This window comes from Chamaea fasciata, unplaced genomic scaffold, assembly GCF_029207755.1.
Source record: "Chamaea fasciata isolate MVZ Bird 193981 ecotype frontalis unplaced genomic scaffold, bChaFas1.0.hap1 SCAF_1, whole genome shotgun sequence".
Taxonomy (NCBI): domain Eukaryota; kingdom Metazoa; phylum Chordata; class Aves; order Passeriformes; family Sylviidae; genus Chamaea; species Chamaea fasciata.
Genome location: NW_027094086.1, coordinates 80,794,982 through 80,803,923, shown reverse-complemented (window position 1 = coordinate 80,803,923; position 8,942 = coordinate 80,794,982). Strand labels below are relative to the sequence as shown.

At 36.4% G+C, this 8,942-nt stretch overlaps 1 long non-coding RNA gene across 1 annotated transcript; it reads right to left on the bottom strand.

Annotated features, from left to right (window-relative positions):
- Positions 1–2,951: 2,951 nt before the first annotated feature.
- LOC136302707 (uncharacterized) lies at positions 2,952–7,913 on the bottom strand. The gene is made up of 3 exons (XR_010724119.1): positions 7,650–7,913; positions 4,658–4,780; positions 2,952–4,535 (listed from the first exon to the last, which is right to left on the bottom strand). It is a non-coding gene; the product is annotated as an uncharacterized lncRNA (long non-coding RNA).
- Positions 7,914–8,942: the final 1,029 nt, after the last annotated feature.

Below are 8,942 nucleotides of genomic sequence, written 5' to 3'. Positions count from 1 at the left end.
TTCCTTGATTAAGGTGATGTATATACTACAGATTAATCAAGGAAAGGTTTCCAGTATATTAATTCAACTGCCATCTCACATGTATGCTATTTATCATACATTCTAATAGCAACCAACTCCCTAGATGTTATCAGGAGTTTGACATTTTCTCTAATTGCTTATGGGGTTGATGGAAATTTGATTTTGATGAAGTCACTTCCTAGCACAGAAAAGTACTACTTGTCTGTGCAATATTCTACAATTCCCTTTTTCTTAGCAAACAGAGAGTAGGTATATTGTGAATCAGTGCTATCTACATGAAGATATGTGCTCTGTTTGGGTAATTTGATGACTTTCTCTACAATCTGTAGCTGCTTCACCACAAGGATGCTTTCATGGGAATGTGCCATGGGATTGGTTCCCAGAAAATGAGACAGGCACAGTGACAGCATTAATGTTATTTATGTGCCATTTTACAAATTGAAGCAAGCAAGATATGTCTACATTTCATATTAGATGAAGATCTACTTTTCCCCATCATGTAAACTCTTTAACAGTGGAAAATATGATTTAGTAATGCATAAAAGCATAAGATTTAAGACCTGAGTCATTTTATTAGGCTGAGAATAAATGCCAGAACACCAGTTTCAATTAAACTCTCTTGTGTCGGTTGCTTGTCTCAGGTTTATTGACTTAAAAAAACCCCATATTTTGGTAATGTAATACCTGGTATATAATCTCAAATTAGAATTACCATTATCATGTGTTTCATGAACAGGAAGAAATAGCAATTGGTTCTTTTTGATTAAGTAACTGGCCTAAGAGCCTTTCCTGAGTGTAACAGTAGCACATTTTGCTCTAGCCATTTTAATGCTAGATGCAGCTGACTAGTGTCTTTTTTCAGCTGTCTATAAGATAGGAATTTTTGATTGGACAAAAACAAAGTAATTTTTTAGAAGTGACTTAATTTCTTGCTCAAAATATAGCATCAGTGGAACATGTCTGGCAATTACCCAAGTGACTAGTTCTGGCATAAAGTACAGCAAACAAACATTTCTATGTGACCTTTTAACTTTAAGTTTTACAGAATGTATATCAAAATCAATCAGAAAACGGTCAGCACTAAAATGAACCATTGCAAAAATTCTCAAAATTAAGAATTTCTGCTGACCTAAAGCATTTTGTTTCTTTACAGTTCACAAATCTGTCTTATTTCAGTTTCATTTAATGTGTCACCTCACATGACTGAACAATAAAACCCTATGAACTGAAGACTCAGATGGGAAGGGATAGGGCCCAATGTCCATGAAGCTCAAGGAATTAAGCAGGGTGTGACTGAACTCAGCTTTTGCAAATAAGCTGACTTCATTTCAACACAAGGGGGTCCAGAGGGAGGCCTTTTCTTCAGGTAAACACCTACCTACAGTTTAATGCATCAAGTGGTATTTCCTTGAGTTCATTTAAAGACTGTGAATATTTCCCTGATAGTTGAGTTATCATAGAGGGGTGGGGTGAATACATGATTCATCCCAACACAGAGTACAAAAACTAGACAATAAGCAAAAATATGTAAAAGGAAACAATGGGCTTGAGTTGTCTTCAACCCATGTATTTCCTCCTGACAAGGGTGGATGTCCAGTATTGTGATAGTGAGCATTTTGAGGCTGATAGGGAAGTTACATCGTGATTGAGCAGGAAATTGCAACTGCCATATTGCTAAGTGTAACTTACATTTGCTATTTGGATTGTGTTATCAATATATTTTTTATTGCTCGGCTAAATCAGAAATCCTGTGTGTGAAATATCTTCAAATACCTAAATTCTACATTAAACATTACAGCCTCCATGCATGGAGCATCTAAAAAATCTTGGTCAGAAAGCATTGGACTCTGACAACTCAGGATAGGGATGTTTTTTCCCAGAAGCTACAAAACTTCACAGTTGTCCAGCCCATCTGTGGGACAAAGGTTAGTAAATTTGTAGCTTGAGTGAGAAGAGTTGTGAATCTCAGGTCTGCCTTTTACAGAAACTGCTCTTTTGCTTTCTAAAACATAACCTACTAAGAGGCACTAAATTTTTAGTTAGATTTATCATCTTTCAAACAAGAACAGATCAATCAAATAAATGAAATTTAGTTCTAGAATGTCACACATTACAACAAAAGGCATTGAAAACAATTTTTTAACTTCTCTCCCATTGATGCACACCAGCCTTTTCCTCCAGTCTTGCTGGCAGTACAACAGCTTTCCAGGATTTCCTGACTTGCAACAGAAATCTGTAAGCAGTGACCCTTCTGGCTTTTTATTCGCTGTCCAACTATTTCCAAAAGACAGTAGTCTTTGCTTTTTACTACTCCATGGAAAAACAGATAAGAGATGAAGTGGGAGGCATGGTGAAGCTTGTGAATCAAGACATCTTAGCCTTGGCTTGGTATGGGTTGTGGTGCAGAATGATCACAGAAATGAAAATGAGGTAGGAAAAGAACTGCACATGTAACTATCAAGGTCTTTGAAACTGCAATTTTTTAAAGGTTGCAAAATAATACAAACAATAGTCTACCTTTAGTTTGTGGAAAAAATCTTCTGACTCTTTAGGGCTGTGGCCTATTTTGAGCTGCAACAAGTGTATAACACAGTACTGTGAGAATAATATCTGACTTCAATGGCTTCAACTCCTTTTCACCCTGACTTCAGATTAGACTTCAATAAACTTTAACTTCAGCTCAAACTCTAGCCTATTTTTTGCTCAAGCTTTGTGTTAAAACTTAAGCCTCCCTGCTTAGATTACTTTTTGCAGTAATCTCATCCCCCTCTTTTGAAGTGCTGCCTCTCAGTCATGAGGCACTTCTCCCCTTGGAGCTCTACAAGAAGTGACCCCCACCCTCAGTGAATCCAAGGGACAGACTCTACACAGATAGTTTCACTCCACCCCAGGTCGACACCTTTGGACAAACCAAGGGGCGGCTTTTCTTCCCATTTTCCAGGCTGTACCTTTATTAAGCATTGCATGATACACAGGTAAACTCTGTGCAAATGCAGCATGCAGTTACACCACTGAATTTCTATCTTCTCACTAAAAGGAAACATCTTGCAGAGCTGTGTAATGATGTAACAGAGGCAAAGTGTCCAAAATGTGTCTCTCAAAGAAAAAAAAAAAAAAAAAAAAAAGAAAAAGGAAGATTATCCAGCTGTTCACTCCATATAACATATAAAATATAACCTTCAGCACAAAGTCTGCCCCAATCCTCACAGTGACTCTCTTTCTTCTTTTGCCTATTTTCTCTGCATAGTGATAATTTTTCATCTTCTCCAAAACTTGTTGGCTTTCATATTCCTGAAATTCAGAAGTATCTTGAAGTTTTTTCATCTCACTCAATTCCTTCTTACTGCCTCTCCAGTTGCAGACTGAAGTAGGGAGCTGTGACATCTCCAGCATACAACCTCAGTGAGAACAAAGACATGTTCAACTCACACTGCTACAACTGATTTGTATCTACAAAATTATCTGGCACTTGTTTTTACCCACCTGGGTGCCCTTCATTAAAATTACTCATCTTTTATCTTCTTGCTTTCCAGTACTATTATCTTTGTATATTACATTCTGCATGGTGTCCAGCAGATTGAATCCTGTCGAGTACTGCTCTGTCAGTTGTACAATTCAGGAGGACTGTTGCTCACACACAGCTTTTTGGGTTGGGGAGTCTTTCTCCAACTAAAATTCTTTGATTAGCCTCCTAGCCTTCTCTGGGTCTACCATTTGAGGATACACAAGGGAAGCACTCAGTTTCTGTGTCCCTCAAACACTGTCCCTTTTTTCTCTAATTCATTAATCTTTGGGATGTCTGACAGATTTTATGCATTTTGATTTATGTGTTTTTCCTTCATCTAGTTAAAGTTCCTCAAATACATGGTTTGAAAGTATGGAAGATAAAGGATTTTTTTTTTTTATTCCTCCCCATGGTTTAGTACATAGATTTACTTATTTGCTGCCTTGTTTATAGTTGGTAGGGATTAGCTTTCCCATGCTTAGGTTAAGTCCCTTTCTTTTTAGCCTCAAACAGTACTTCTGTTTCAAAATACTTTAGTTGGGGTCCTTCTTTTCCTACGTGGTTTTGCTAATTTTGAAAATTTGTTTAGCAAAACTCATCCTGTACTAAACTACCCATTTTTCTGCCTCCCACATTGTAGGAAGATGTTCAGATTAACCTGAGACTGACAAATAAATAAATAAAATAAGTAAAAAAATAAATAAATGTCCAGGGATTTTTCCAGCTGGGGTTTGAATCTGCCTAATCTTCCTCTCTCATCATGCTGTGAAGCTCCACAAAAGCTGTGAAGCTTCCCTTCTGAAATCAGTGGGTGATGACAGGTGTGGTCGATATGGTGCTTTTCTCCAGAACCCTTGTTATTCATGTTTTTGGATCCTTGACCATCACATGCATTTTCTTTTTGTATGGTTGTCCCACCATTAGTTTTCTGATCTCTGAAGTTTTTCATTTACTCCAGCTTTTTCTTGTCATATCAACTGTCTTCTTGCCAATCTTGATAGTTTCCTGTCTTGAAAATGAGAAAAGACCTCCCTTGAATGTCACAGAGTACATCTCTTCTAATTCTGTTCTCACTAAAATAATTCTGCCCTGTTGAACTCTTAAACTTCAAGAAAATTGGAAGTGTCTTACCTTTCTTTCAAATAAATAAAAATCATAAATAAATATTATGTGCAGACATTTCCCACTGCACAACTCATGGCTTTCAACAGGTATGGAATCCTTCTAAAGGTATGGGATTCTCCACCAAGTCACCTGAAATTTTGAGATTAGAGAGAAATAATGACTTAAAGATTTTTAAGAGTATTTTGCAAAGTATGCTTCAAATCGGGAAACCAGTAATTTTACTGAATGAAGCACAAGATTCAGAAAAAGAACTTATAAATTACAAAATGAATAATGACAAAATATGGATTTTTAAAATATTTTATATGAATTTGTCAGGGAAGGGAAGGGAAGGGAAGGGAAGGGAAGGGAAGGGAAGGGAAGGGAAGGGAAGGGAAGGGAAGGGAAGGGAAGGGAAGGGAAGGGAAGGGAAGGGAAGGGAAGGGAAGGGAAGGGAAGGGAAGGGAAGGGAAGGGAAGGGAAGAAAACCACAGAACTACAGATTTTCAGTTTAGAAGATGTTTGCATGTTTTGTGAAATTTTCAATTTAGAAGAGGCTGGAACCCATGAACTTCTAAATTTCAGACAAACAGTAGTCCAGTTATGCAGTGTCATTTGGTACTCTTCAGAAACAAGAATGTGAGAATAACCTGGTAACTGACTTAAAGTAACAGAGTAAACATGAACATTGTACACTGATTTAAAATTCATGTATTGTAAGAAAATGGGCAAGTGCTTGTAATTAATTTACAACAGTAAAACGGTATTCTATGTGTGGTTTTCAACCCATTAAACATTCTCCATCCAGAAGTGTATCTCATGCTTAGTTCTTGAACAACAGACATCTGTATATGACTGCTGTCTCCATGTTACTGATTCTGTTTTTATAGCCTGAAACAACTTGCTTTTATCTCTTCCAAAAACTGACACAAAGAAAAAGCATTCAAAAATTTAAGACTGTAGAGCATACTTGTTAGCAGACACTAAATTGATATTGCATATATAAAAACAAGAAGACATAAGGTATAATTTTCCTTATGCAAGTGTCATTACTGTCTTTTTCTGAGACATTTCGCCATTGCCATAGTATCAATTAATGGAAATGGTATTCCAGTGAATCACCTTGTTCAAGTAGAAGGGCCAAAAGAATTATTCAGACAGAATAAAGTAAAATAACACAACACAAAGAAGTCAAGTATCTGTCAGTCACAAGCAATGTCAGTACCACAATCTACCAGTTCTCCCTGTTTCCTTATAAAGCAGACAAAGGATATGTCAAGCAAAGGTAAAAAACAAAAGCAAAACACACACACACACACAACCAACAACAAAACAAAACCAAAAAACAACTAAAACAAAAAGACACTGTAAGCAAGGGAAGGAAACAGAGTCTGAGGAGAGGAAAAAACATAACAAAACCAAAACCGAACAAGCCCCAAAATAACATGAAGTAATTCACCTCATAGCTATCTACTGCAAACTTACATTAAATTCAAGCAAAAATTAGATATCCAAGAAAAAGAAGGAAAACCTGCAAAGTGTTTAGTTACTGAGAAAATGGGATGAGGAAAAAAGTCCTAACATATTTTTAGGTCCTCTCCATGCATGTTTCCTATATACAATCTCTCACCACATATCGCAACTTTCTCTATTGTGCAACTTTAACCTTATCTGTCCTGTTACAATTTGTGTCAGCATATTTTTTAATAGAATGAAAGATGTGAGCAGTAGCATTGATCCACTTGGTTTCAAAAATAATTTGGCCCTACAGCTGATAAACCTGCAGCTGATAAAGCTAATAAACACATTACAAACAGACAGTAAGGCACAAATGCTATCTAGATGCTAATTCTATTTATATTGAACACTTCAGCAGACAGTAACTTCAGCACTCATTCTCTCTTAAATGAGTGAGAGTAACATAGCCTCCCTCAGAGGAAGGAGGAATCTTGTTTTTAGGTCTCAGTGGAAGTTGCCCAGGAGATCCATCTGAGGGGTCTCTCAGAAAAAAATGAGCAGTTAACAAATATTTGTTACTAACTTGGTAAACAAACAAGTACCCAGCTCCAACTGACGAAGCAGTGGAGAAGACAGGTTTTTCAGAATTCTCAGCCTTATCCTGCAATATAAGGCAGGCTTGAAAGCCTTGAAACTTTTCTTTATAATTTAAAAAAAAAGAAAAAAAAAGAAAAAAAAAGTGTCTTTTGTCCTGTTAATTTAAATGGATACGTAGGTCACAAGCTATCAGGTATTATCACTGTAATTGAAATGTGCATTATTATTTTCTAGACTGAATGATGAGAGTTAAAAATTAAAACAAGAACCTTCTGCTTTAAGTGTAAAATTTTCTATGCCAAAAGCAAAATCACAAATGAAGAGTGATCATTTCAGGAAGGTTTTGCACAAGTAAAGTTCATAGATAGCAAATGAAACTTCTACAGATATAATATTTAATAGCAGATTCTCTTCCATCCAGTCCAGATGACACCAGTGGAGGTGTTGTTTAAATGGTCTCATCTTTATGGAATGAAAATTTTTTCCATAGCTGAAATGAACCCAGATTCCCACCAAACAAAAAATCTGACATGCAAATATGAAGTTTAGACATGGCTCTAATGATAAAACATAATTACCTTAAGGGAAGACAAAGACACTGAGAAGTAAAAACATGTAATGTCATGTAATATAAACTCATTACTTAGTACCTTATATAACACTCAAAACTTAGAAGATTTTTTGAAAAATCTCCTCACTGAAATGTCTGTATCAGACTGCAAAAGTAAAACCAGTTATTAATCAAAACCTTGACATGGCAAACATGAAAACCACTATTAAACACCAAATGAAAGGTAATATCTGATAAGCTCAAAGTGGCCAGGCCTAAGTCAACCTGCCTGGCAAAAAAAGAAAAAAAAATCAGAGACTGACCACTGAGGGGCCTTTAGCATGAAGAATCTGCTGCTGTCAACTCAAAATTCTGATAAGCAATGAGGTCATGGCATGAAAATGCTGCTCTTACCTAGTAAGGCCAGAACCCATGCAATTACTTCTGACAGGTACTTCTCAGTATTTGTCACAGACATGGTTAGGGAAAATAAAAGTTTCCTAAGAAGAGAAAGGTCCCTAAAAATGTTCAGCAAGTAGGTGTTGGGCCATTCCCTAATTAATTTGAAATAACTTGTATTTTATGATATTTCAAACATGCTCTGAATCAATTTAAATTGTGGGGAGTTTCAAAAAGACAGGTATCTTGGTGAAATAAAAGCTTTCTTCCAGGGATGTATCTTCTTTTGTTGCTGGACATTGAGAAATTTTTACCACCTTCCAGTTAGAGGTAGTTACGGGTGTTAATTCACACAGGTGCCACTAATGATGCTTTTTGGTGGTGCTTGAGCAGTTTTACTATGGAAATCTCCTAAAACCCTGAATTAAATACTCAGTCTGAAAATGGCAAAAGATAGAAGTGATGGCAGAAAATCTATCATTTCAGCCTCAGCAAGGAAAAGAATACATTAATAAATAGGGAAATTTGAGTTTTTCAAAAGAAATTTCTGAAAGACTTTCAACATAACACTATGTTTCTCTGGATTTCCAGTGCACAGCTCAAGCCAGCACATTCAGACACAGAATGAGCCATAAGTGGATAAACAAGAAACTTCAGGACAGTGGAAGAAAGGGACATAAAAAGAGATTCTGGGAAGAGAGCATTATAGCAACCTTCAAAGCAGAAGTAATGAAAAACAGTTGAATCAAATAGACCTGCAGTTTACCTCACTTGAAGGAGAATATTAGCAGGCTGAGGTGAACTATAAGAAAGAAATACTATGGTAGTAAGTCTGCATACATTTTTTGACAACACACAAGCATGAAAAATAAATTCAGAAGTAAGTACTGATACCAGGATCATTTAGTACAACAGTAGCATACAGGAGAAATTTTATAAAAATGAAAGACAAGAGCACAAGCAGTCTGTAATTTGTAATATTTATAGAATCAAGAGGAAGTGTAAAAGTATTTCTAAAGCAAGCAGGGAATGCAGCTTGGAGCACAGGAGCAACGTGGGGAACATTAGAGATGCAAAGGTCAGTATGTCAAAAATTCCTTTGTCATTCAAGTTCTATAGCTTGCTGGCAGTAATACAAAACAAGACCTTTCACAAGGGGAATCAAATCAGCAGGACAGGTAACATGCAGTGAGTGGATGAGGTGAATGAGGTGAGACACTTATGAAGGCTGAGGTACTGTAGGCTTTGGAAGAGACTCAAATAGTAAAGAAAGAATTATATCTTTAAGAAGGTTGTCAGCATGCAACC